We start from the raw sequence: 26,080 nt of genomic DNA on the forward strand, positions 1-26,080 counted from the left end.
AGGGCCTGTGGCACTGGCTGAGGCCACTTACACCACACCAGTGCCTGTGGCTTCTGGCTGAGGGCACTTACACCACACCAGGGCCTGTGGCTGCTGGCTCAGGCCACTTACACCACACCAGGGCCTGTGGCTGCTGGCTGAGGCCACTTACACCACACCAGGGCCTGTGGCTGCTGGCTGAGGCCACTTACACCACACCAGTGCCTGTGGCTGCTGGCTGAGGCCACTTACACCACACCAGGGCATTAGTTGCTATTGAGGCCCCTTACACCACACCAGGGCCTGTGGCACTGGCTGAGGCCACTTACACCACACCAGGGCCTGTGGCTGCTGGCTGAGGCCACTTACACCACACCAGGGCATTAGTTGCTATTGAGGCCAATTACACCACACCAGGGTCTGTGGCTCTTGCTCAGGCCAATTACACCACACCAGGGCCTGTGGCACTGGCTGAGGCCACTTACACTACACCACGGCCTGTGGCTCTGGCTGAGGCCACTTACACCACACCAGGGCCTGTGGCTGCTGGCTGAGGCCACTTACACCAGACCAGGGCCTGTGGCTGCTGGCTGAGGCCACTTACACCACACCAGGGCCTTTGGCTGCTGGCTGAGGCCACTTACACCACACCAGGCCCTGCACTTCTGGCCGAGGCCATCTTCACCAAACCAGGCCCTGTGCTGCTAGCTGTGGCCATGTACAACACACCAGGCCCTGTGCTGGTTCCTGAGGCCATCTTCAACAATCCAGGGCCTGTGCTGTTAGATAAATGCTAAACTGAGCCTTTGGGTTAGGGTATTATGCAAACATGCAGGTATGGTTAAAGGATTGTCTTCGTAACTTCAGGTACTTGCCACCTAATCAGTTGAATCCATAAATTGAGACATTGTGCTGGGGCCAGCAGCTTACGGCCATACCACCCTGAGCACGCCCGACCTCGTCTGATCTCGGAAGCTAAGCAGGGCTGGGCTTGGTTAGTACTTGGATGGGAGACTGCCTGGGAATACCTGGTGCTGTAAGCCTTTCATTTTCATGTCATTGAACCGCTTTTGATCCAGAGAAGGGGTGTATTAAAAGACCAAAAGCAGCTGCCCATTAATGAGGGCACATTAACGACATTGCTTTTGGCTGTTTTCCAATGTCTTGTGCTGCTAGCTGATGCCACCTACACCACACCAGGGCCTGAGTGACCGGCTGGGGCCACTTACACCACATCAGGGCCTGTGGCTTCTGGCTGAGGCCACTTACACCACACCAGGGCCTTAGTTGCTATTGAGGCCAATTACACCACACCAGGGTCTGTGACTCTTGCTCAGGCCACTTACACCACACCAGGGCCTGTGGCACTGGCTGAGGCCACTTACACCACACCAGGGCCTGTGGCTGCTGGCTGAGGCCACTTACACCACACCAGGGCCTGTGGCTGCTGGCTGAGGCCACTTACACCACACCAGGGCCTGTGGCTGCTGGCTGAGGCCACTCACATCACACCAGGCCCTGCGCTTCTGGCCGAGGCCATCTTCACCAAACCAGGCCCTGTGCTGCTAGCTGTGGCCATGTACAACACACCAGGCCCTGTGCTGGTTCCTCAGGCCATCTTCAACAATCCAGGGCCTGTGCTGTTAGATAAATGCTAAACTGAGCCTTTGGGTTAGGGTATTATGCAAACATGCAGGTATGGTTAAAGGATTGTCTTCGTAACTTCATTTACTTGCCACCTAATCAGTTGAATCCATAAATTGAGACATTGTGCTGGGGCCAGCAGCTTACGGCCATACCACCCTGAGCACGCCCGACCTCGTCTGATCTCGGAAGCTAAGCAGGGCTGGGCTTGGTTAGTACTTGGATGGGAGACTGCCTGGGAATACCTGGTGCTGTAAGCCTTTCATTTTCATGTCATTGAACCGCTTTTGATCCAGAGAAGGGGTGTATTAAAAGACCAAAAGCAGCTGCCCATTAATGAGGGCACATTAACGACATTGCTTTTGGCTGTTTTCCAATGTCTTGTGCTGCTAGCTGATGCCACCTACACCACACCAGGGCCTGAGTGACCGGCTGGGGCCACTTACACCACATCAGGGCCTGTGGCTGCTGGCTGAGGCCACTTACACCACACCAGGGCCTGTGGCTGCTGGCTGAGGCCACTTACACCACACCAGGGCCTGTGGCTGCTGGCTGAGGCCACCTACACCACACCAGGGCCTTAGTTGCTATTGAGGCCAATTACACCACACCAGGGTCTGTGGCTCTTGCTCAGGCCACTTACACCACACCAGGGCCTGTGGCTGCTGGCTGAGGCCACTTACACCACACCAGGGCATTAGTTGCTATTGAGGCCACTTACACCACACCAGGGCCTGTGGCTGCTGGCTGAGGCCACCTACACCACACCAGGGCATTAGTTGCTATTGAGGCCAATTACACCACACCAGGGTCTGTGGCTCTTGCTCAGGCCACTTACACCACACCAGGGCCTGTGGCACTGGCTGAGGCCACTTACACCACACCAGGGCCTGTGGCTCTGGCTGAGGCCACTTACACCACACCAGGGCCTGTGGCTGCTGGCTGAGGCCACTTACACCACACCAGGGCCTGTGGCTGCTGGCTGAGGCCACTTACACCACACCAGGGCCTGTGGCTGCTGGCTGAGGCCACTTACACCACACCAGTGCCTGTGGCTTCTGGCTGAGGCCACCTACACCACACCAGGGCCTGTGGCTCTTGCTCAGGCCACTCACATCACACCAGGCCCTGCGCTTCTGGCCGAGGCCATCTTCACCAAACCAGGCCCTGTGCTGCTAGCTGTGGCCATGTACAACACACCAGGCCCTGTGCTGGTTCCTGAGGCCATCTTCAACAATCCAGGGCCTGTGCTGTTAGATAAATGCTAAACTGAGCCTTTGGGTTAGGGTATTATGCAAACATGCAGGTATGGTTAAAGGATTGTCTTCGTAACTTCAGGTACTTGCCACCTAATCAGTTGAATCCATAAATTGAGACATTGTGCTGGGGCCAGCAGCTTACGGCCATACCACCCTGAGCACGCCGGACCTCGTCTGATCTCGGAAGCTAAGCAAGGCTGGGCTTGGTTAGTACTTGGATGGGAGACTACCTGGGAATACCTGGTGCTGTAAGCCTTTCATTTTCATGTCATTGAACCGCTTTTGATCCAGAGAAGGGGTGTATTAAAAGACCAAAAGCAGCTGCCCATTAATGAGGGCACATTAACGACATTGCTTTTGGCTGTTTTCCAATGTCTTGTGCTGCTAGCTGATGCCACCTACACCACACCAGGGCCTGAGTGACCGGCTGGGGCCACTTACACCACATCAGGGCCTGTGGCTGCTGGCTGAGGCCACTTACACCACACCAGGGCCTGTGGCTGCTGGCTGAGGCCACTTACACCACACCAGGGCATTAGTTGCTATTGAGGCCAATTACACCACACCAGGGTCTGTGGCTCTTGCTCAGGCCACTTACACCACACCAGGGCCTGTGGCACTGGCTGAGGCCACTTACACCACACCAGGGCCTGTGGCTGCTGGCTGAGGCCACTTACACCACACCAGGGCCTGTGGCTGCTGGCTGAGGCCACTTACACCACACCAGGGCCTGTGGCTGCTGGCTGAGGTCACTTACACCACACCAGGGCCTGTGGCTTCTGGCTGAGGGCACTTACACCACACCAGGGTCTGTGGCTCTTGCTCAGGCCACTCATATCACACCAGGCCCTGTGCTTCTGGCCGAGGCCATCTTCACCAAACCAGGCCCTGTGCTGCTAGCTGTGGCCATGTACAACACACCAGGCCCTGTGCTGGTTCCTGAGGCCATCTTCAACAATCCAGGGCCTGTGCTGTTAGATAAATGCTAAACTGAGCCTTTGGGTTAGGGTATTATGCAAACATGCAGGTATGGTTAAAGGATTGTCTTCGTAACTTCAGGTACTTGCCACCTAATCAGTTGAATCCATAAATTGAGACATTGTGCTGGGGCCAGCAGCTTACGGCCATACCACCCTGAGCACGCCCGACCTCGTCTGATCTCGGAAGCTAAGCAGGGCTGGGCTTGGTTAGTACTTGGATGGGAGACTGCCTGGGAATACCTGGTGCTGTAAGCCTTTCATTTTCATGTCATTGAACCGCTTTTGATCCAGAGAAGGGGTGTATTAAAAGACCAAAAGCAGCTGCCCATTAATGAGGGCACATTAACGACATTGCTTTTGGCTGTTTTCCAATGTCTTGTGCTGCTAGCTGATGCCACCTACACCACACCAGGGCCTGAGTGACCGGCTGGGGCCACTTACACCACATCAGGGCCTGTGGCTGCTGGCTGAGGCCACTTACACCACACCAGGGCCTGTGGCTGCTGGCTGAGGCCACTTACACCACACCAGGGCCTGTGGCTGCTCGCTGAGGCCACTTACACCACACCAGGGCCTTAGTTGCTTTTGAGGCCAATTACACCACACCAGGGTCTGTGGCTCTTGCTCAGGCCACTTACACCACACCAGGGCCTGTGGCTGCTGGCTGAGGCCACTTACACCACACCAGGGCCTGTGGCTGCTGGATGAGGCGACTTACACCACACCAAGGCCTGTGGCTGCTGGCTGAGGCCACTTACACCACACCAGGGCCTTAGTTGCTATTGAGGCCACTTACACCACACCAGGGCCTGTGGCTGCTGGCTGAGGCCACATACACCACACCACGGCCTTATTTGCTTCTGAGGCCACTTACACCACACCACGGCCTGTGGCTGCTGGCTGAGGCCACTTACACCACACCAGGGCCTTAGTTGCTATTGAGGCCACTTACACCACACCAGGGCCTGTGGCTGCTGGCTGAGGCCACATACACCACACCACGGCCTTATTTGCTTCTGAGGCCACATACACCACACCAGGGCCTTAGTTGCTATTGAGGCCAATTACACCACACCAGGGCCTGTGGCTCTTGCTCAGGCCACTTACACCACACCAGGGCCTGTGGCTGCTGGCTGAGGCCACTTACACCACACAAGGGCCTGTGGCTGCTGGCTGAGGCCACCTACACCACACCAGGGCCTGTGGCTGCTGGCTGAGGCCACATACACCACACCACGGCCTTATTTGCTTCTGAGGCCACTTACACCACACCAGGGCCTGTGGCTGCTGGCTGAGGCCACATACACCACACCAGGGCCTTAGTTGCTATTGAGGCCAATTACACCACACCAGGGCCTGTGGCTCTTGCTCAGGCCACTTACACCACACCAGGGCCTGTGGCTGCTGGCTGAGGCCACTTACACCACACAAGGGCCTGTGGCTGCTGGCTGAGGCCACCTACACCACACCAGGGCCTGTGGCTGCTGGCTGAGACCACTTACACCACACCAGGGCCTGTGGCTCTTGCTTAGGCCACTTACACCACACCAGGGCCTGTGGCTCTTGCTCAAGCCACTCATATCACACCAGGCCCTGTGCTTCTGGCCAAGGCCATCTTCACCAAACCTGGCCCAGTGCTGCTTGCTGTGGCCATGTACAACACACCAGGCCCTGTGCTTCTGGCTGAGGCCACTTACACCACACCAGGGCCTTAGTTGCTATTGAGGCCACTTACACCACACCAGGGCCTTATTTGCTTCTGAGGCCACTTACACCACACCAGGGCCTGTGGCTGCTGGCTGAGGCCACATACACAACACCAGGGCCTTAGTTGCTATTGAGGCCAATTACACCACACCAGGGCCTGTGGCACTGGCTGAGGCCACTTACACCACACCAGGGCCTGTGGCTGCTGGCTGAGGCCACTTACACCACACAAGGGCCTGTGGCTGCTGGCTGAGGCCACCTACACCACACCAGGGCCTGTGGCTGCTGGCTGAGGCCACTTACACCACACCAGGGCCTGTGGCTCTTGCTCAGGCCACTCATATCACACCAGACCCTGTGCTTCTGGCCGAGGCCATCTTCACCAAACCTGGCCCTGTGCTACTTGCTGTGGCCATATACAACACACCAGGCCCTGTGCTGGTTCCAGAGGCCATCTTCAACAATCCAGGGCCTGTGCTGTTAGATAAATGCCAAACTGAGCCTTTGGGTTAGGGTATTATGCAAACATGCAGGTATGGTTATAGGATTGTCTTCGGAACTTCAGGTACTTGCCACCTAATCAGTTGAATCCATAAATTGAGACATTGTGCTGGGGCCAGCAGCTTACGGCCATACCACCCTGAGCACGCCCGACCTCGTCTGATCTCGGAAGCTAAGCAGGGCTGGGCTTGGTTAGTACTTGGATGGAAGACTGCCTGGGAATACCTGGTGCTGTAAGCCTTTCATCTTCATGTCATTGAACCGCTTTTGATCCAGAGAAGGGGTGTATTAAAAGACCAAAAGCAGCTGCCCATTAATGAGGGCACATTAACGACACTGCTTTTGGCTGTTTTCCACTTTCTTGTGCTGCTAGCTGATGCCACCTACACCACACCAGGGCCTGAGTGACCGGCTGGGGCCACTTACACCACATCAGGGCCTGTGGCTCTGGCTGAGGCGACTTACACCACACCAAGGCCTGTGGCTGCTGGCTGAGGCCCCTTACACCACACCAGGGCCTGTGGCTGCTGGCTGAGGCCACTTACACCACACCAGGGCCTGTGGCTGCTGGCTGAGACCACTTACACCACACCAGGGCCTGTGGCTCTTGCTCAGGCCAGTTACACCACACCAGGGCCTGTGGCTCTTGCTCAGGCCACTTACACCACACCAGGGCATTAGTTGCTATTGAGGCCAATTACACCACACCAGGGCCTGTGGCACTGGCTGAGGCCACTTACACCACACCAGGGCCTGTGGCTGCTGGCTGAGGCCACCTACACCACACCAGGACATTAGTTGCTATTGAGGCCAATTACACCACACCAGGGTCTGTGGCTCTTGCTCAGGCCACTTACGCCACACCAGGGCCTGTGGCACTGGCTGAGGCCACTTACACCACACCACGGCCTTATTTGCTTCTGAGGCCACTTACACCACACCAGGGCCTGTGGCTGCTGGCTGAGGCCACATACACCACACCAGGGCCTTAGTTGCTATTGAGGCCAATTACACCACACCAGGGCCTGTGGCTGCTGGATGAGGCGACTTACACCACACCAAGGCCTGTGGCTGCTGGCTGAGGCTACTTACACCACACCAGGGCCTTAGTTGCTATTGAGGCCACTTACACCACACCAGGGCCTGTGGCTGCTGGCTGAGGCCACTTACACCACACCAGGGCCTTAGTTGCTATTGAGGCCACTTACCCCACACAAGGGCCTGTGGCTGCTGGCTGAGGCCACCTACACCACACCAGGGCCTGTGGCTCTTGCTCAGGCCACTCATATCACACCAGGGCCTGTGCTTCTGGCCGAGGCCATCTTCACCAAACCAGGCCCTGTGCTGCTAGCTGTGGCCATGTACAACACACCAGGCCCTGTTCTGGTTCCTGAGGCCATCTTCAACAATCCAGGGCCTGTGCTGTTGGATAAATGCTAAACTGAGCCTTTGGGTTAGGGTATTATGCAAACATGCAGGTATGGTTATAGGATTGTCTTCGGAACTTCAGGTACTTGCCACCTAATTACTTGAATCCATAAATTGAGACATTGTGCTGGAGCCAGCAGCTTACGGCCATACCACCCTGAGCACGCCTGACCTCGTCTGATCTCGGAAGCTAAGCAGGGCTGGGCTTGGTTAGTACTTGGATGGGAGACTTCCTTGGAATACCTGGTGCTGTAAGCCTTTCATTTTCATGTCATTGAACCGCTTTTGATCCAGAGAAGGGGTGTATTAAAAGACCAAAAGCAGCTGCCCATTAATGAGGGCACATTAACGACATTGCTTTTGGCTCTTTTCCAATGTCTTGTGCTGCTAGCTGATGCCACCTACACCACACCAGGGCCTGAGTGACCGGCTGGGGCCACTTACACCACACCAAGGCCTGTGGCTGCTGGCTGAGGCCACCTACACCACACCAGGGCCTTAGTTGCTATTGAGGCCAATTACACCACACCAGGGTCTGTGGCTCTTGCTCAGGCCACTTACACCACACCAGGGCCTGTGGCTGCTGGCTGAGGCCACTTACACCACACCACGGCCTTATTTGCTTCTGAGGCCACTTACACCACACCAGGGCCTGTGGCTGCTGGCTGAGGCCACATACACCACACCAGGGCCTTAGTTGCTATTGAGGCCAATTACACCACACCAGGGCCTCTGGCACTGGCTGAGGCCACTTACACCACACCAGGGCCTGTGGCTGCTGGCTGAGGCCACTTACACCACACCAGGGCCTGTGGCTGCTGGATGAGGCGACTTACACCACACCAAGGCCTGTGGCTGCTGGCTGAGGCCACTTACACCACACCAGGGCCTTAGTTGCTATTGAGGCCACTTACACCACACCAGGGCCTGTGGCTGCTGGCTGTGGCCATGTACACCACACCAGGGCCTGTGGCTGCTGGCTGAGGCCACATACACCACACCAGGGCCTTAGTTGCTATTGAGGCCAATTACACCACACCAGGGCCTGTGGCACTGGCTGAGGCCACTTACACCACACCAGGGCCTGTGGCTGCTGGCTGAGGGCACTTACACCACACCAGGGCCTGTGGCTGCTTGCTGAGGCCACTTACACCACACCAGGGCCTGTGGCTCTTGCTCAGGCCACTCATATCACACCAGACCCTGTGCTTCTGGCCGAGGCCATCTTCATCCAACCAGGCCCTGTGCTGCTAGCTGTGGCCATGTACAACACACCAGGCCCTGTGCTGGTTCCAGAGGCCATCTTCAACAATCCAGGGCCTGTGCTGTTGGATAAATGCCAAACTGAGCCTTTGGGTTAGGGTATTATGCAAACATGCAGTTATGGTTATAGGATTGTCTTCGTAACTTCAGGTACTTGCCACCTAATCAGTTGAATCCATAAATTGAGACATTGTGCTGGGGCCAGCAGCTTACGGCCATACCACCCTGAGCACGCCCGACCTCGTCTGATCTCGGAAGCTAAGCAGGGCTGGGCTTGGTTAGTACTTGGATTGGAGACTGCCTGGGAATACTTCGTGCTGTAAGCCTTTCTTTTTCATGTCATTGAACCGCTTTTGATCCAGAGAAGGGGTGTATTAAAAGACCAAAAGCAGCTGCCCATTAATGAGGGCACATTAACGACATTGCTTTTGGCTCTTTTCGAATGTCTTGTGCTGCTAGCTGATGCCACCTACACCACACCAGGGCCTGAGTGACCGGCTGGGGCCACTTACACCACATCAGGGCCTGTGGCTCTGGCTGAGGCCACTTACACCACACCAGGGCCTGTGGCTGCTGGCTGAGGCCACCTACACCACACCAGGGCCTTAGTTGCTATTGAGGCCAATTACACCACACCAGGGTCTGTAGCTCTTGCTCAGGCCACTTACACCACACCAGGGCCTGTGGCTGCTGGCTGAGGCCACTTACACCACACCAGGGCCTGTGGCTGCTGGCTGAGGCCACTTACACCACACCAGGGCCTGTGGCTGCTGGCTGAGGCCACTTACACCACACAAGGGCCTGTGGCTGCTGGCTGAGGCCACCTACACCACACCAGGGCCTGTGGCTTCTGGCTGAGGCCACTTACACCACACCAGGGCCTGTGGCTCTTGCTCAGGCCACTCATATCACACCAGACCCTGTGCTTCTGGCCAAGGCCATCTTCACCAAACCTGGCCCAGTGCTGCTTGCTGTGGCCATGTACAAGACACAAGGCCCTGTGCTGCTGGCTGAGGCCACTTACACCACACCAGGGCCTTATTTACTTCTGAGGCCACTTACACCACACCAGGGCCTGTGGCTGCTGGCTGAGGCCACATACACAACACCAGGGCCTTAGTTGCTATTGAGGCCAATTACACCACACCAGGGCCTGTGGCACTGGCTGAGGCCACTTACACCACACCAGGGCCTGTGGCTGCTGGCTGAGGCCACTTACACCACACCAGGGCCTGTGGCTCTTGCTCAGGCCACTCATATAACACCAGACCCTGCGCTTCTGGCCGAGGCCATCTTCACCAAACCTGGCCCTGTGCTGCTTGCTGTGGCCATGTACAACACACCAGGCCCTGTGCTGGTTCCAGAGGCCATCTTCAACAATCCAGGGCCTGTGCTGTTAGATAAATGCCAAACTGAGCCTTTGGGTTAGGGTATTATGCAAACATGCAGGTATGGTTATAGGATTGTCTTCGTAACTTCAGGTATTGCCACCTAATCAGTTGAATCCATAAATTGAGACATTGTGCTGGGGCCAGCAGCTTACGGCCATACCACCCTGAGCACGCCCAACCTCGTCTGATGTCGGAAGCTAAGCAGGGCTGGGCTTGGTTAGTACTTGGATGGGAGACTGCCTGGGAATACCTGGTGCTGTAAGCCTTTCATTTTCATGTCATTGAACCGCTTTTGATCCAGAGAAGGGGTGTATTAAAAGACCAAAAGCAGCTGCCCATTAATGAGGGCACATTAACGACATTGCTTTTGGCTGTTTTCCAATGTCTTGTGCTGCTAGCTGATGCCACCTACACCACACCAGGGCCTGAGTGACCGGCTGGGGCCACTTACACCACATCAGGGCCTGTGGCTGCTGGCTGAGGCCACTTACACCACACCAGGGCCTTAGTTGCTATTGAGGCCAATTACACCACACCAGGGTCTGTGGCTCTTGCTCAGGCCACTTACACCACACCAGGGCCTGTGGCTGCTGGCTGAGGCCACATACACCACACCAGGGCCTTAGTTGCTATTGAGGCCAATTACACCACACCAGGGCCTGTGGCACTGGCTGAGGCCACTTACACCACACCAGGGCCTGTGGCTGCTGGCTGAGGCCACTTACACCACACCAGGGCCTGTGGCTGCTGGATGAGGCGACTTACACCACACCAGGGCCTGTGGCTGCTGGATGAGGCGACTTACACCACACCAAGGCCTGTGGCTGCTGGCTGAGGCCACTTACACCACACCAGGGCCTTAGTTGCTATTGAGGCCACTTACACCACACCAGGGCCTGTGGCTGCTGGCTGTGGCCATGTACACCACACCAGGGCCTGTGGCTGCTGGCTGAGGCCACATACACCACACCAGGGCCTTAGTTGCTATTGAGGCCAATTACACCACACCAGGGCCTGTGGCACTGGCTGAGGCCACTTACACCACACCAGGGCCTGTGGCTGCTGGCTGAGGCCACTTACACCACACCAGGGCCTGTGGCTGCTGGCTGAGGCCACTTACACCACACCAGGGCCTGTGGCTCTGGCTCAGGCCACTCATATCACACCAGACCCTGTGCTTCTGGCCGAGGCCATCTTCACCCAACCAGGCCCTGTGCTGCTAGCTGTGGCCATGTACAACACACCAGGCCCTGTGCTGGTTCCAGAGGCCATCTTCAACAATCCAGGGCCTGTGCTGTTGGATAAATGCCAAACTGAGCCTTTGGGTTAGGGTATTATGCAAACATGCAGTTATGGTTATAGGATTGTCTTCGTAACTTCAGGTACTTGCCACCTAATCACTTGAATCCATAAATTGAGACATTGTGCTGGGGCCAGCAGCTTACGGCCATACCACCCTGAGCACGCCCGACCTCGTCTGATCTCGGAAGCTAAGCAGGGCTGGGCTTGGTTAGTACTTGGATGGGAGACTGCCTGGGAATACCTGGTGCTGTAAGCCTTTAATTTTCATGTCATTGAAATGCTTTTGATCCAGAGAAGGGGTGTATTAAAAGACCAAAAGCAGCTGCCCATTAATGAGGGCACATTAACGACACTGCTTTTGGCTGTTTTCCAATGTCTTGTGCTGCTAGCTGATGCCACCTACACCACACCAGGGCCTGAGTGACCGGCTGGGGCCACTTACACCACATCAGGGCCTGTGGCTCTGGCTGAGGCCACTTACACCACACCAGGGCCTGTGGCTGCTGGCTGAGGCCACTAACACCACACCAGGGCCTTAGTTGCTATTGAGGCCAATTACACCACACCAGGGTCTGTGGCTCTTGCTCAGGCCACTTACACCACACCAGGGCCTGTGGCTGCTGGCTGAGGCCACTAACACCACACCAGGGCCTTAGTTGCTATTGAGGCCAATTACACCACACCAGGGTCTGTGGCTCTTGCTCAGGCCACTTACACCACACCAGGGCCTGTGGCTGCTGGCTGAGGCCACTTACACCACACAAGGGCCTGTGGCTGCTGGCTGAGGCCACCTACACCACACCAGGGCCAGTGGCTTCTGGCTGAGGCCACTTACACCACACCAGTGACTGTGGCTTCTGACTGAGGCCACTTACACCACACCAGGGCCTGTGGCTGCTGGCTGAGGCCACCTACACCACACCAGGGCCTTAGTTGCTATTGAGGCCAATTACACCACACCAGGGTCTGTGGCTCTTGCTCAGGCCACTTACACCACACCAGGGCCTGTGGCTGCTGGCTGAGGCCACTTACACCACACCAGGGCATTAGTTGCTATTGAGGCCAATTACACCACACCAGGGTCTGTTGCTCTTGCTCAGGCCACTTACACCACACCAGGGCCTGTGGCACTGGCTGAGGCCACTTACACCACACCAGGGCCTGTGGCTCTGGCTGAGGCCACTTACACCACACCAGGGCCTTAGTTGCTATTGAGGCCACTTACACCACACCAGGGCCTGTGGCTCTGGCTGAGGCCACTTACACCACACCACGGCCTTATTTGCTTCTGAGGCCACTTACACCACACCAGGGCCTGTGGCTGCTGGCTGAGGCCACATACACCACACCAGGGCCTTAGTTGCTATTGAGGCCAATTACACCACACCAGGGTCTGTGGCTCTTGCTCAGGCCACTTACACCACACCAGGGCCTGTGGCTGCTGGCTGAGGCCACTTACACCACACCAGGGCCTGTGGCTGCTGGCTGAGACCACTTACACCACACCAGGGCCTGTGGCTCTTGCTCAGGCCACTTACACCACACCAGGGCCTTAGTTGCTATTGAGGCCACTTACACCACACAAGGGCCTGTGGCTGCTGGCTGAGGCCACATACACCACACCAGGGCCTTAGTTGCTATTGAGGCCAATTACACCACACCAGGGCCTGTGGCACTGGCTGAGGCCACTTACACCACACCAGGGCCTGTGGCTGCTGGCTGAGGCCACTTACACCACACCAGGGCCTGTGGCTGCTGGCTGAGGCCACTTACACCACACCAGGGCCTGTGGCTGCTGGCTGAGGCCACCTACACCACACCAGGGCCTTAGTTGCTATTGAGGCCAATTACACCACACCAGGGTCTGTAGCTCTTGCTCAGGCCACTTACACCACACCAGGGCCTGTGGCTGCTGGCTGAGGCCACTTACACCACACCAGGGCCTGTGGCTGCTGGCTGAGGCCACTTACACCACACCAGGGCCTGTGGCACTGGCTGAGGCCACTTACACCACACAAGGGCCTGTGGCTGCTGGCTGAGGCCACTTACACCACACCAGTGCCTGTGGCTTCTGGCTCAGGCCACTTACACCACACCAGGGCCTGTGGCTCTTGCTCAGGCCACTCATATCACACCAGACCCTGTGCTTCTGGCCAAGGCCATCTTCACCAAACCTGGCCCAGTGCTGCTTGCTGTGGCCATGTACAAGACACAAGGCCCTGTGCTGCTGGCTGAGGCCACTTACACCACACCAGGGCCTTATTTACTTCTGAGGCCACTTACACCACACCAGGGCCTGTGGCTGCTGGCTGAGGCCACATACACAACACCAGGGCCTTAGTTGCTATTGAGGCCAATTACACCACACCAGGGCCTGTGGCACTGGCTGAGGCCACTTACACCACACCAGGGCCTGTGGCTGCTGGCTGAGGCCACTTACACCACACCAGGGCCTGTGGCTCTTGCTCAGGCCACTCATATCACACCTGACCCTGCGCTTCTGGCCGAGGCCATCTTCACCAAACCTGGCCCTGTGCTGCTTGCTGTGGCCATGTACAACACACCAGGCCCTGTGCTGGTTCCAGAGGCCATCTTCAACAATCCAGGGCCTGTGCTGTTAGATAAATGCCAAACTGAGCCTTTGGGTTAGGGTATTATGCAAACATGCAGGTATGGTTAAAGGATTGTCTTCGTAACTTCAGGTACTTTCCACCTAATCACTTGAATCCATAAATTGAGACATTGTGCTGAGGCCAGCAGCTTACGGCCATACCACCCTGAGCACGCCCGACCTCGTCTGATCTCGGAAGCTAAGCAGGGCTGGGCTTGGTTAGTACTTGGATGGGAGACTGCCTGGGAATACCTGGTACTGTAAGCCTTTCATTTTCATGTCATTGAACCGCTTTTGATCCAGAGAAGGGGTGTATTAAAAGACCAAAAGCAGCTGCCCATTAATGAGGGCACATTAACGACATTGCTTTTGGCTGTTTTCCAATGTCTTGTGCTGCTAGCTGATGCCACCTACACCACACCAGGGACTGAGTGACCGGCTGGGGCCACTTACACCACATCAGGGCCTGTGGCTGCTGGCTGAGGCCACTTACACCACACCAGGGCCTGTGGCTGCTGGCTGAGGCCACTTACACCACACCAGGGCCTGTGGCTGCTGGCTGAGGCCACCTACACCACACCAGGGCCTTAGTTGCTATTGAGGCCAATTACACCACACCAGGGTCTGTGGCTCTTGGTCAGGCCACTTACACCACACCAGGGCCTGTGGCTGCTGGCTGAGGCCACTTACACCACATCAGGGCATTAGTTGCTATTGAGGCCACTTACACCACACCAGGGCCTGTGGCTGCTGGCTGAGGCCACCTACACCACACCAGGGCATTAGTTGCTATTGAGGCCAATTACACCACACCAGGGTCTGTGGCTCTTGCTCAGGCCACTTACACCACACCAGGGCCTGTGGCACTGGCTGAGGCCACTTACACCACACCAGGGCCTGTGGCTGCTGGCTGTGGCCATGTACACCACACCAGGGCCTGTGGCTGCTGGCTGAGGCCACATACACCACACCAGGGCCTTAGTTGCTATTGAGGCCAATTACACCACACCAGGGCCTGTGGCACTGGCTGAGGCCACTTACACCACACCAGGGCCTGTGGCTGCTGGCTGAGGCCACTTACACCACACCAGGGCCTGTGGCTGCTGGCTGAGGCCACTTACACCACACCAGGGCCTGTGGCTCTGGCTCAGGCCACTCATATCACACCAGACCCTGTGCTTCTGGCCGAGGCCATCTTCACCAAACCAGGCCCTGTGCTGCTAGCTGTGGCCATGTACAACACACCAGGCCCTGTTCTGGTTCCTGAGGCCATCTTCAACAATCCAGGGCCTGTGCTGTTGGATAAATGCTAAACTGAGCCTTTGGGTTAGGGTATTATGCAAACATGCAGGTATGGTTATAGGATTGTCTTCGTAACTTCAGGTACTTGCCACCTAATCACTTGAATCCATAAATTGAGACATTGTGCTGGGGCCAGCAGCTTACGGCCATACCACCCTGAGCACGCCCGACCTCGTCTGATCTCGGAAGCTAAGCAGGGCTGGGCTTGGTTAGTACTTGGATGGGAGACTTCCTTGGAATACCTGGTGCTGTAAGACTTTCATTTTCATGTCATTGAACCGCTTTTGATCCAGAGAAGGGGTGTATTAAAAGACCAAAAGCAGCTGCCCATTAATGAGGGCACATTAACGACATTGCTTTTGGCTCTTTTCCAATGTCTTGTGCTGCTAGCTGATGCCACCTACACCACACCAGGGCCTGAGTGACCGGCTGGGGCCACTTACACCACATCAGGGCCTGTGGCTCTGGCTGAGGCCACTTACACCACACCAGGGCCTGTGGCTGCTGGCTGAGGCCACCTACACCACACCAGGGCCTTAGTTGCTATTGAGGCCAATTACACCACACCAGGGTCTGTAGCTCTTGCTCAGGCCACTTACACCACACCAGGGCCTGTGGCTGCTGGCTGAGGCCACTTACACCACACCAGGGCCTGTGGCTGCTGGCTGAGGCCACTTACACCACACCAGGGCCTGTGGCTGCTGGCTGAGGCCACTTACACCACACAAGGGCCTGTGGCTGCTGGCTGAGGCCACCTACACCACACCAGGGCCTGTGGCTTCTGGCTGAGGCCACTTACACCACACCAGGGCCTGTGGCTCTTGCTCAGGCCACTCATATCACACCAGACCCTGTGCTTCTGGCCAAGGCCATCTTCACCAAACCTGGGCCTGTGGCTTCTTGCTGTGGCCATGTACAAGACACAAGGCCCTGTGCTGCTGGCTGAGGCCACTTACACCACACCAGGGCCTTATTTACTTCTGAGGCCACTTACACCACACCAGGGCCTGTGGCTGCTGGCTGAGGCCACATACACAACACCAGGGCCTTAGTTCCTATTGAGGCCAATTACACCACACCAGGGCCTGTGGCACTGGCTGAGGCCACTTACACCACACCAGGGCCTGTGGCTGCTGGCTGAGGCCACTTACACCACACCAGGGCCTGTGGCTCTTGCTCAGGCCACTCATATCACACCAGACCCTGCGCTTCTGGCCGAGGCCATCTTCACCAAACCTGGCCCTGTGCTGCTTGCTGTGGCCATGTACAACACACCAGGCCCTGTGCTGGTTCCAGAGGCCATCTTCAACAATCCAGGGCCTGTGCTGTTAGATAAATGCCAAACTGAGCCTTTGGGTTAGGGTATTATGCAAACATGCAGGTATGGTTATAGGATTGTCTTCGTAACTTCAGGTACTTGCCACCTAATCAGTTGAATCCATAAATTGAGACATTGTGCTGGGGCCAGCAGCTTACGGCCATACCACCCTGAGCACGCCCGACCTCGTCTGATGTCGGAAGCTAAGCAGGGCTGGGCTTGGTTAGTACTTGGATGGGAGACTGCCTGGGAATACCTGGTGCTGTAAGCCTTTCATTTTCATGTCATTGAACCGCTTTTGATCCAGAGAAGGGGTGTATTAAAAGACCAAAAGCAGCTGCCCATTAATGAGGGCACATTAACGACATTGCTTTTGGCTGTTTTCCAATGTCTTGTGCTGCTAGCTGATGCCACCTACACCACACCAGGGCCTGAGTGACCGGCTGGGGCCACTTACACCACATCAGGGCCTGTGGCTCTGGCTGAGGCCACTTACACCACACCAGGGCCTGTGGCTGCTGGCTGAGGCCACTTACACCACACCAGGGCCTTAGTTGCTATTGAGGCCAATTACACCACACCAGGGTCTGTGGCTCTTGCTCAGGCCACTTACACCACACCAGGGCCTGTGGCTGCTGGCTGAGGCCACTTACACCACACCAGGGCCTGTGGCTGCTGGCTGAGGCCACTTACACCACACAAGGGCCTGTGGCTGCTGGCTGAGGCCACCTACACCACACCAGGGCCTGTGGCTTCTGGCTGAGGCCACTTACACCACACCAGTGACTGTGGCTTCTGACTGAGGCCACTTACACCACACCAGGGCCTGTGGCTGCTGGCTGAGGCCACCTACACCACACCAGGGCCTTAGTTGCTATTGAGGCCAATTACACCACACCAGGGTCTGTGGCTCTTGCTCAGGCCACTTACACCACACCAGGGCCTGTGGCTGCTGGCTGAGGCCACTTACACCACACCAGGGCATTAGTTGCTATTGAGGCCAATTACACCACACCAGGGTCTGTGGCTCTTGCTCAGGCCACTTACACCACACCAGGGCCTGTGGCACTGGCTGAGGCCACTTACACCACACCAGGGCCTGTGGCTCTGGCTGAGGCCACTTACACCACACCAGGGCCTTACTTGCTATTGAGGCCACTTACACCACACCAGGGCCTGTGGCTCTGGCTGAGGCCACTTACACCACACCAGGGCCTTACTTGCTATTGAGGCCAATTACACCACACCAGGGTCTGTGGCTCTTGCTCAGGCCACTTACACCACACCAGGGCCTGTGGCACTGGCTGAGGCCACTTACACCACACCAGGGCCTGTGGCTCTGGCTGAGGCCACTTACACCACACCAGGGCCTGTGGCACTGGCTGAGGCCACTTACACCACACCAGGGCCTGTGGCTCTGGCTGAGGCCACTTACACCACACCACGGCCTTATTTGCTTCTGAGGCCACTTACACCACACCAGGGCCTGTGGCTGCTGGCTGAGGCCACATACACCACACCAGGGCCTTAGTTGCTATTGAGGCCAATTACACCACACCAGGGCCTGTGGCACTGGCTGAGGCCACTTACACCACACCAGGGCCTGTGGCTGCTGGCTGAGGCCACTTACACCACACCAGGGCCTGTGGCTGCTGGATGAGGCGACTTACACCACACCAGGGCCTGTGGCTGCTGGATGAGGCGACTTACAACACACCAAGGCCTGTGGCTGCTGGCTGAGGCCACTTACACCACACCAGGGCCTTAGTTGCTATTGAGGCCACTTACACCACACCAGGGCCTGTGGCTGCTGGCTGTGGCCATGTACACCACACCAGGGCCTGTGGCTGCTGGCTGAGGCCACATACACCACACCAGGGCCTTAGTTGCTATTGAGGCCAATTACACCACACCAGGGCCTGTGGCACTGGCTGAGGCCACTTACACCACACCAGGGCCTGTGGCTGCTGGCTGAGGCCACTTACACCACACCAGGGCCTGTGGCTGCTGGCTGAGGCCACTTACACCACACCAGGGCCTGTGGCTCTGGCTCAGGCCACTCATATCACACCAGACCCTGTGCTTCTGGCCGAGGCCATCTTCACCCAACCAGGCCCTGTGCTGCTAGCTGTGGCCATGTACAACACACCAGGCCCTGTGCTGGTTCCAGAGGCCATCTTCAACAATCCAGGGCCTGTGCTGTTGGATAAATGCCAAACTGAGCCTTTGGGTTAGGGTATTATGCAAACATGCAGTTATGGTTATAGGATTGTCTTCGTAACTTCAGGTACTTGCCACCTAATCACTTGAATCCATAAATTGAGACATTGTGCTGGGGCCAGCAGCTTACGGCCATACCACCCTGAGCACGCCCGACCTCGTCTGATCTCGGAAGCTAAGCAGGGCTGGGCTTGGTTAGTACTTGGATGGGAGACTGCCTGGGAATACCTGGTGCTGTAAGCCTTTAATTTTCATGTCATTGAACTGCTTTTGATCCAGAGAAGGGGAGTATTAAAAGACCAAAAGCAGCTGCCCATTAATGAGGGCACATTAACGACACTGCTTTTGGCTGTTTTCCAATGTCTTGTGCTGCTAGCTGATGCCACCTACACCACACCAGGGCCTGAGTGACCGGCTGGGGCCACTTACACCACATCAGGGCCTGTGGCTCTGGCTGAGGCCACTTACACCACACCAGGGCCTGTGGCTGCTGGATGAGGCGACTTACACCACACCAAGGCCTGTGGCTGCTGGCTGAGGCCACCTACACCACACCAGGGCCTGAGTGACCGGCTGCGGCCACTTACACCACATCAGGGCCTGTGGCTGCTGGCTGAGGCCACTTACACCACACCAGGGCCTGTGGCTGCTGGCTGAGGCCACTTACACCACACCAGGGCATTAGTTGCTATTGAGGCCACTTACACCACACCAGGGCCTGTGGCTGCTGGATGAGGCGACTTACACCACACCAAGGCCTGTGGCTGCTGGCTGAGGCCACTTACACCACACCAGGGCCTTAGTTGCTATTGAGGCCACTTACACCACACCAGGGCCTGTGGCTGCTGGCTGAGGCCACATACACCACACCACGGCCTTATTTGCTTCTGAGGCCACTTACACCACACCAGGGCCTGTGGCTGCTGGCTGAGGCCACTTACACCACACCAGGGCCTGTGGCTGCTGGCTGAGGCCACCTACACCACACCAGGGCCTTAGTTGCTATTGAGGCCAATTACACCACACCAGGGTCTGTGGCTCTTGCTCAGGCCACTTACACCACACCAGGGCCTGTGGCTGCTGGCTGAGGCCACTTACACCACACCAGGGCATTAGTTGCTATTGAGGCCAATTACACCACACCAGGGTCTGTGGCTCTTGCTCAGGCCACTTACACCACACCAGGGCCTGTGGCACTGGCTGAGGCCACTTACACCACACCAGGGCCTGTGGCTCTGGCTGAGGCCACTTACACCACACCAGGGCCTTAGTTGCTATTGAGGCCACTTACACCACACCATGGCCTGTGGCTCTGGCTGAGGCCACTTACACCACACCACGGCCTTATTTGCTTCTGAGGCCACTTACACCACACCAGGGCCTGTGGCTCTGGCTGAGGCCACTTACACCACACCAGGGCCTTAGTTGCTATTGAGGCCACTTACACCACACCAGGGCCTGTGGCTGCTGGCTGAGGCCACTTACACCACACCAGTGCCTGTGGCTTCTGGCTGAGGCCACTTACACCACACCAGGGCCTGTGGCTCTTGCTCAGGCCACTCACATCACACCAGGCCCTGCGCTTCTGGCCGAGGCCATCTTCACCAAACCAGGCCCTGTGCTGCTAGCTGTGGCCATGTACAACACACCAGGCCCTGTGCTGGTTCCTGAGGCCATCTTCAACAATCCAGGGCCTGTGCTGTTGGATAAATGCTAAACTGAGCCTTTGGGTTAGGGTATTATGCAAACATGCAGGTATGGTTATAGGATTGTCTTCGTAACTTCAGGTACTTGCCACCTAATCAGTTGAATCCATAAATTGAGACATTGTGCTGGGGCCAGCAGCTTACGGCCATACCACCCTGAGCACGCCCGACCTCGTCTGATCTCGGAAGCTAAGCAGGGCTGGGCTTGGTTAGTACTTGGATGGGAGACTGCCTGGGAATACCTGGTGCTGTAAGCCTTTCATTTTCATGTCATTGAACCGCTTTTGATCCAGAGAATGGGGTGTATTAAAAGACCAAAAGCAGCTGCCCATTAATGAGGGCACATTAACGACATTGCTTTTGGCTGTTTTCCAATGTCTTGTGCTGCTAGCTGATGCCACCTACACCACACCAGGGACTGAGTGACCGGCTGGGGCCACTTACACCACATCAGGGCCTGTGGCTGCTGGCTGAGGCCACTTACACCACACTAGGGCCTGTGGCTGCTGGCTGAGGCCACCTACACCACACCAGGGCCTTAGTTGCTATTGAGGCCAATTACACCACACCAGGGTCTGTGGCTCTTGCTCAGGCCACTTACACCACACCAGGGCCTGTGGCTGCTGGCTGAGGCCACTTACACCACACCAGGGCATTAGTTGCTATTGAGGCCACTTACACCACACCAGGGCCTGTGGCACTGGCTGAGGCCACTTACACCACACCAGGGCCTGTGGCTGCTGGCTGAGGCCACTTACACCACACCAGGGCCTGTGGCTGCTGGCTGAGGCCACTTACACCACACCAGGGCATTAGTTGCTATTGAGGCCAATTACACCACACCAGGGTCTGTGGCTCTTGCTCAGGCCACTTACACCACACCAGGGCCTGTGGCTGCTGGCTGAGGCCACTTACACCACACCAGGGCATTAGTTGCTATTGAGGCCACTTACACCACACCAGGGCCTGTGGCTGCTGGCTGAGGCCACCTACACCACACCAGGGCATTAGTTGCTATTGAGGCCACTTACACCACACCAGGGCCTGTGCCTCTTGCTCAGGCCACTTACACCACACCAGGGCCTGTGGCTGCTGGCTGAGGCCACTTACACCACACCAGGGCCTGTTGCTGCTGGCTGAGGCCACTTACACCACACCAGGGCCTGTGGCTGCTGGCTGAGGGCACTTACACCACACCAGTGCCTGTGGCTGCTGGCTGAGGCCACTTACACCACACCAGGGCATTAGTTGCTATTGAGGCCCCTTACACCACACCAGGGCCTGTGGCTTCTGGCTGAGGCCACTTACACCACACCAGGGCCTGTGGCTGCTGGCTCAGGCCACTTACACCACACCAGGGCCTGTGGCTGCTGGCTGAGGCCACTTACACCACACCAGGGCCTGTGGCACTGGCTGAGGCCACTTACACCACACCAGTGCCTGTGGCTTCTGGCTGAGGCCACTTACACCACACCAGGGCCTGTGGCTGCTGGCTCAGGCCACTTACACCACACCAGGGCCTGTGGCTGCTGGCTGAGGCCACTTACACCACACCAGGGCCTGTGGCTGCTGGCTGAGGCCACTTACACCACACCAGTGCCTGTGGCTGCTGGCTGAGGCCACTTACACCACACCAGGGCATTAGTTGCTATTGAGGCCCCTTACACCACACCAGGGCCTGTGGCACTGGCTGAGGCCACTTACACCACACCAGGGCCTGTGGCTGCTGGCTGAGGCCACTTACACCACACCAGGGCCTGTGGCTGCTGGCTGAGGGCACTTACACCACACCAGTGCCTGTGGCTCTTGCTCAGGCCACTTACACCACACCAGGGCATTAGTTGCTATTGAGGCCCCTTACACCACACCAGGGCCTGTGGCACTGGCTGAGGCCACTTACACCACACCAGGGCCTGTGGCTGCTGGCTGAGGCCACCTACACCACAGCAGGGCATTAGTTGCTATTGAGGCCCCTTACACCACACCAGGGCCTGTGGCACTGGCTGAGGCCACTTACACCACACCAGGGCCTGTGGCTGCTGGCTGAGGCCACTTACACCACACCAGGGCCTGTGGCTGCTGGCTGAGGTCACTTACACCACACCAGGGCCTGTGGCTGCTGGCTGAGGGCACTTACACCACACCAGTGCCTGTGGCTTCTGGCTGAGGCCACTTACACCACACCAGGGCCTGTGGCTGCTGGCTCAGGCCACTTACACCACACCAGGGCCTGTGGCTTCTGGCTGAGGCCACCTACACCACACCAGGGCCTGTGGCTGCTGGCTGAGGCCACTCACACCACACCAGGCCCTGCGCTTCTGGCCGAGGCCATCTTCACCAAACCAGGCCCTGTGCTGCTAGCTGTGGCCATGTACAACACACCAGGCCCGGTGCTGGTTCCTGAGGCCATCTTCAACAATCCAGGGCCTGTGCTGTTAGATAAATGCTAAACTGAGCCTTTGGGTTAGGGTATTATGCAAACATGCAGGTATGGTTAAAGGATTGTCTTCGTAACTTCAGGTACTTGCCACCTAATCAGTTGAATCCATAAATTGAGACATTGTGCTGGGGCCAGCAGCTTACGGCCATACCACCCTGAGCACGCCCGACCTCGTCTGATCTCGGAAGCTAAGCAGGGCTGGGCTTGGTTAGTACTTGGATGGGAGACTGCCTGGGAATACCTGGTGCTGTAAGCCTTTCATTTTCATGTCATTGAACCGCTTTTGATCCAGAGAAGGGGTGTATTAAAAGACCAAAAGCAGCTGCCCATTAATGAGGGCACATTAACGACATTGCTTTTGGCTGTTTTCCAATGTCTTGTGCTGCTAGCTGATGCCACCTACACCACACCAGGGCCTGAGTGACCGGCTGGGGCCACTTACACCACATCAGGGCCTGTGGCTGCTGGCTGAGGCCACTTACACCACACCAGGGCCTGTGGCTGCTGGCTGAGGCCACTTACACCACACCAGGGCCTTAGTTGCTATTGAGGCCAATTACACCACACCAGGGTCTGTGGCTCTTGCTCAGGCCACTTACACCACACCAGGGCCTTAGTTGCTATTGAGGCCAATTACACCACACCAGGGCCTGTGGCTGCTGGCTGAGGCCACTTACACCACACAAGGGCCTGTGGCACTGGCTGAGGCCACTTACACCACACCAGGGCCTGTGGCTGCTGGCTGAGGCCACTTACACCACACAAGGGCCTGTGGCTGCTGGCTGAGGCCACCTACACAACACCAGGGCCTGTGGCTGCTGGCTGAGGCCACTTACACCACACCAGGGCCTGTGGCTGCTGGATGAGGCGACTTACACCACACCAAGGCCTGTGGCTGCTGGCTGAGGCTACTTACACCACACCAGGGCCTTAGTTGCTATTGAGGCCACTTACACCACACCAGGGCCTGTGGCTGCTGGCTGAGGCCACTTACACCACACCAGGGCCTTAGTTGCTATTGAGGCCACTTACACCACACCAGGGCCTGTGGCTGCTGGATGAGGCGACTTACACCACACCAAGGCCTGTGGCTGCTGGCTGAGGCTACTTACACCACACCAGGGCCTTAGTTGCTATTGAGGCCACTTACACCACACCAGGGCCTGTGGCTGCTGGCTGAGGCCACATACACCACACCAGGGCCTTAGTTGCTATTGAGGCCAATTACACCACACCAGGGCCTGTGGCACTGGCTGAGGCCACTTACCCCACACAAGGGCCTGTGGCTGCTGGCTGAGGCCACCTACACCACACCAGTGCCTGTGGCTGCTGGCTGAGGCCACTTACACCACACCAGGGCCTGTGGCTCTTGCTCAGGCCACTCATAAAAACACAGCAGACCCTGTGCTTCTGGCCGAGGCCATCTTCACCAAACCAGGCCCTGTGCTGCTAGCTGTGGCCATGTACAACACACCAGGCCCTGTTCTGGTTCCTGAGGCCATCTTCAACAATCCAGGGCCTGTGCTGTTGGATAAATGCTAAACTGAGCCTTTGGGTTAGGGTATTATGCAAACATGCAGGTATGGTTATAGGATTGTCTTCGTAACTTCAGGTACTTGCCACCTAATCAGTTGAATCCATAAATTGAGACATTGTGCTGGGGCCAGCAGCTTACGGCCATACCACCCTGAGCACGCCCGACCTCGTCTGATCTCGGAAGCTAAGCAGGCCTGGGCTTGGTTAGTACTTGGATGGGAGACTACCTGGGAATACCTGGTGCTGTAAGCCTTTCATGTCATTGAACCGCTTTTGATCCAGAGAAGGGGTGTATTAAAAGACCAAAAGCAGCTGCCCATTAATGAGGGCACATTAACGACATTGCTTTTGGCTGTTTTCCAATGTCTTGTGCTGCTAGCTGATGCCACCTACACCACACCAGGGCCTGTGGCTGCTGGCTGAGGCCACTTACACCACACCAGGGCCTGTGGCTGCTGGCTGAGGCCACTTACACCACACCAGGGCCTTAGTTGCTATTGAGGCCAATTACACCACACCAGGGTCTGTGGCTCTTGCTCAGGCCACTTACACCACACAAGGGCCTGAATGACCGGCTGGGGCCACTTACACCACATCAGGGCCTGTGGCACTGGCTGAGGCCACTTACACCACACCAGGGCCTGTGGCTGCTGGCTGAGGCCACCTACACCACACCAGGGCCTGTGGCTGCTGGCTGAGGCCACCTACACCACACCACGGCATTAGTTGCTATTGAGGCCAATTACACCACACCAGGGTCTGTGGCTCTTGCTCAGGCCACTTACACCACACCAGGGCCTGTGGCTCTTGCTCAGGACACTTACACCACACCAGGGCCTGTGGCTGCTGGCTGAGGCCACTTACACCACACCAGGGCATTAGTTGCTATTGAGGCCAATTACACCACACCAGGGCCTGTGGCTCTTGCTCAGGCCACTTACACCACACCAGGGCCTGTGGCACTGGCTGAGGCCACTTACACCACACCAGGGCCTGTGGCTCTGGCTGAGGCCACTTACACCACACCAGGGCCTTAGTTGCTATTGAGGCCACTTACACCACACCAGGGCCTGTGGCTCTGGCTGAGGCCACTTACACCACACCACGGCCTTATTTGCTTCTGAGGCCACTTACACCACACCAGGGCCTGTGGCTGCTGGCTGAGGTCACATACACCACACCAGGGCCTTAGTTGCTATTGAGGCCACTTACACCACACCAGGGCCTGTGGCTGCTGGCTGAGGCCACTTACACCACACCAGGGCCTGTGGCTGCTGGATGAGGCGACTTACACCACACCAGGGCCTGTGGCTGCTGGATGAGGCGACTTACACCACACCAGGGCCTGTGGCTGCTGGATGAGGCGACTTACACCACACCAGGGCCTGTGGCTGCTGGCTGTGGCCATGTACACCACACCAGGGCCTGTGGCTGCTGGCTGAGGCCACATAAACCACACCAGGGCCTTATTTGCTATTGAGGCCAATTACACC

The 26,080-nt window shown here is 57.1% G+C and overlaps 15 non-coding genes and 1 pseudogene across 15 annotated transcripts; all 16 read left to right on the forward strand.

The window, feature by feature from the left end:
* Positions 1 to 903: 903 nt before the first annotated feature.
* LOC143417674 (5S ribosomal RNA) lies at positions 904 to 1,022 on the forward strand. Its single transcript, XR_013097821.1, has one exon. It is a non-coding gene; the product is annotated as a 5S ribosomal RNA (ribosomal RNA).
* Positions 1,023 to 1,764: 742 nt separating this feature from the next.
* LOC143417675 (5S ribosomal RNA) lies at positions 1,765 to 1,883 on the forward strand. Its single transcript, XR_013097822.1, has one exon. It is a non-coding gene; the product is annotated as a 5S ribosomal RNA (ribosomal RNA).
* A 1,135-nt stretch (positions 1,884 to 3,018) lies between these two features.
* LOC143417511 (5S ribosomal RNA) lies at positions 3,019 to 3,137 on the forward strand. Its single transcript, XR_013097733.1, has one exon. It is a non-coding gene; the product is annotated as a 5S ribosomal RNA (ribosomal RNA).
* Positions 3,138 to 3,998: 861 nt separating this feature from the next.
* Positions 3,999 to 4,117, forward strand: LOC143417676 (5S ribosomal RNA). Its single transcript, XR_013097823.1, has one exon. It is a non-coding gene; the product is annotated as a 5S ribosomal RNA (ribosomal RNA).
* Positions 4,118 to 6,191: 2,074 nt separating this feature from the next.
* LOC143417267 (5S ribosomal RNA) lies at positions 6,192 to 6,310 on the forward strand. Its single transcript, XR_013097486.1, has one exon. It is a non-coding gene; the product is annotated as a 5S ribosomal RNA (ribosomal RNA).
* Positions 6,311 to 7,637: 1,327 nt separating this feature from the next.
* Positions 7,638 to 7,756, forward strand: LOC143417346 (5S ribosomal RNA). The gene has a single exon (XR_013097567.1). It is a non-coding gene; the product is annotated as a 5S ribosomal RNA (ribosomal RNA).
* Positions 7,757 to 8,968: 1,212 nt separating this feature from the next.
* Positions 8,969 to 9,087, forward strand: LOC143417501 (5S ribosomal RNA). The gene has a single exon (XR_013097723.1). It is a non-coding gene; the product is annotated as a 5S ribosomal RNA (ribosomal RNA).
* Positions 9,088 to 10,298: 1,211 nt separating this feature from the next.
* On the forward strand, positions 10,299 to 10,417 carry LOC143417537 (5S ribosomal RNA; annotated as a pseudogene).
* Positions 10,418 to 11,591: 1,174 nt separating this feature from the next.
* Positions 11,592 to 11,710, forward strand: LOC143417677 (5S ribosomal RNA). Its single transcript, XR_013097824.1, has one exon. It is a non-coding gene; the product is annotated as a 5S ribosomal RNA (ribosomal RNA).
* Positions 11,711 to 14,213: 2,503 nt separating this feature from the next.
* Positions 14,214 to 14,332, forward strand: LOC143417230 (5S ribosomal RNA). The gene has a single exon (XR_013097448.1). It is a non-coding gene; the product is annotated as a 5S ribosomal RNA (ribosomal RNA).
* A 1,173-nt stretch (positions 14,333 to 15,505) lies between these two features.
* On the forward strand, positions 15,506 to 15,624 carry LOC143417435 (5S ribosomal RNA). Its single transcript, XR_013097656.1, has one exon. It is a non-coding gene; the product is annotated as a 5S ribosomal RNA (ribosomal RNA).
* Positions 15,625 to 16,837: 1,213 nt separating this feature from the next.
* LOC143417400 (5S ribosomal RNA) lies at positions 16,838 to 16,956 on the forward strand. The gene has a single exon (XR_013097621.1). It is a non-coding gene; the product is annotated as a 5S ribosomal RNA (ribosomal RNA).
* Positions 16,957 to 19,029: 2,073 nt separating this feature from the next.
* Positions 19,030 to 19,148, forward strand: LOC143417678 (5S ribosomal RNA). Its single transcript, XR_013097825.1, has one exon. It is a non-coding gene; the product is annotated as a 5S ribosomal RNA (ribosomal RNA).
* Positions 19,149 to 20,749: 1,601 nt separating this feature from the next.
* Positions 20,750 to 20,868, forward strand: LOC112434415 (5S ribosomal RNA). Its single transcript, XR_003024052.2, has one exon. It is a non-coding gene; the product is annotated as a 5S ribosomal RNA (ribosomal RNA).
* Positions 20,869 to 23,188: 2,320 nt separating this feature from the next.
* Positions 23,189 to 23,307, forward strand: LOC112434410 (5S ribosomal RNA). Its single transcript, XR_013097826.1, has one exon. It is a non-coding gene; the product is annotated as a 5S ribosomal RNA (ribosomal RNA).
* A 1,413-nt stretch (positions 23,308 to 24,720) lies between these two features.
* LOC112434411 (5S ribosomal RNA) lies at positions 24,721 to 24,839 on the forward strand. The gene has a single exon (XR_013097537.1). It is a non-coding gene; the product is annotated as a 5S ribosomal RNA (ribosomal RNA).
* The last annotated feature ends 1,241 nt before the right edge of the window (positions 24,840 to 26,080 follow it).

This window comes from Maylandia zebra, linkage group LG3 (assembly GCF_041146795.1).
Source record: "Maylandia zebra isolate NMK-2024a linkage group LG3, Mzebra_GT3a, whole genome shotgun sequence".
NCBI classification, from domain to species: Eukaryota; Metazoa; Chordata; class Actinopteri; order Cichliformes; family Cichlidae; genus Maylandia; species Maylandia zebra.